This window comes from Elephantulus edwardii, unplaced genomic scaffold (assembly GCF_000299155.1).
Source record: "Elephantulus edwardii isolate Elephantulus edwardi_28Jun2011 unplaced genomic scaffold, EleEdw1.0 scaffold00026, whole genome shotgun sequence".
In the NCBI taxonomy this organism is placed as follows: Eukaryota; Metazoa; Chordata; class Mammalia; order Macroscelidea; family Macroscelididae; genus Elephantulus; species Elephantulus edwardii.
The window spans coordinates 23,302,135-23,303,685 of record NW_006399776.1 but is presented as its reverse complement, the minus strand read 5'-3'; the positions used below and the strand labels follow the sequence as shown (position 1 = coordinate 23,303,685).

The window sequence follows — 1,551 nt, the reverse complement described above, 5'->3', positions numbered from 1 at the left end:
TAAATTTAGTTTATGAGTTTCCAAAACCTGTACCACTTCACTTCTAACCTCCAGCCCTACCACTCCCTCAGGCTCCATAATTAGCTGAATTCACAGAACTCATAGGAAGTGTTACACTTAAAATGACAACTTTATTATAGTTTAAAAAGGGAGGGGAAATATATATACAGAAAGTGCAAGGTCTGGGAGGGTTCTAAAGCAAAGTTTTCTTTCATGTCTCAAAGGGTATGCTGCCATCTCGTGTACACCAATGTTCTCCACCAATCAAGAAGCCCATGGAATGTCCATGTTTTAAATTTTTATTGGGGTATCACTCCATCTGGGCTGCATGGGCCGCGAATCGAACCCGGGCCTCCCGCGTGGCAGGCGAGAATTCTACCACTGAACCACCCGTTCACAGAACTCGTTAATTTTTTAAAACTAGTGCACTGATGCCACTGATGTGACTTCAATGATGTCCTTTGAGATTAAAAGAGTGCATTTCTTCACAAAAATCTAGAAAATTAATCCTGTCTACAGGTGGATTCAAAGACAACAATTAAATGTCTGTAAATTCCTAACAAAACCTAAATACTACTGAAAAGAGACATGAAAAAAGAAAATTACCAATAAGTTAAACATTCATTTTCTTTCTTTTTTTTGTCAGTAATCACCTATGTAGTGTAGGTGTCTATTACAAAATCCTAGAATATTTGTTCCATGACCTACAACCCAAATATGTTCATGACTTACCTTGTTCTCTGCATAAGCAAGCCAGCGACTTCCAAGAGCAATCGGATTCATGTTTGGCCCTGGACAAGGATAGCAGCCTGAAAATTATGAAATAACAATATTGAAACATTTCCTAGTGATTTTTCATTATTTATATGTTGGTGACAAAAAACTAAAATGTGGGGTTTTTTTTTTTATAGCCACAGATAAAATTCCCATAAGATATTATTCTTGGAAAGGTGGAGGGTCGACGAAAGACAGGAAGACACTCTACCAGAAAGACCGACACACTGACTTCAGCAATGGGCTCAAGCACGTTAGAGATAGTAAGGATGGCACAGTACAGGACAGGGTTCAGATCTGTTGTTAATAAGGTCGCGATAAGTCATACTCAACACCACCTAACAAAAACAGCCTCATTAAATGGTAAAATGGTAAATTTTTTCTTTATACTTCTACTTATTTTTATTTTTATTCTGCTATAGTAAAAAACATGGAAATAAATGTTAATCACCTTTAGTAAAAAGTGGACATTTCATGCCGATACTCCTAGAGTAAAAGTGCGAAGTTAATAGGAAGAAACCAAGAAATCAAAGAGCTGAACAGAAAATTTCAAAAGGCAGCCCGGGACGACAAAGCAAGATACTATATAATGAAATGTGCAGACAGCTGGAGTCAGAAAATAAAAAGGCAGGATTCGCTCGGTGTTTCTTAAGCTGAAGGAGCTGAAAAACAAATTCAAGCCACGGGTGGCAATACTTAAGGACACTTTGGGTAGAATGTTAAATGATCCAGGAAGTAGTAAGAGAAAATAGAAGGAGTACACAGAATCACTGTATC

At 37.5% G+C, this 1,551-nt stretch overlaps 1 non-coding gene across 1 annotated transcript; it reads right to left on the bottom strand.

Moving 5' to 3' along the window:
* Positions 1–325: 325 nt before the first annotated feature.
* Positions 326–396, bottom strand: TRNAG-GCC. Its single transcript has one exon. It is a non-coding gene; the product is annotated as a tRNA-Gly (tRNA).
* Between the last annotated feature and the right edge of the window lie 1,155 nt (positions 397–1,551).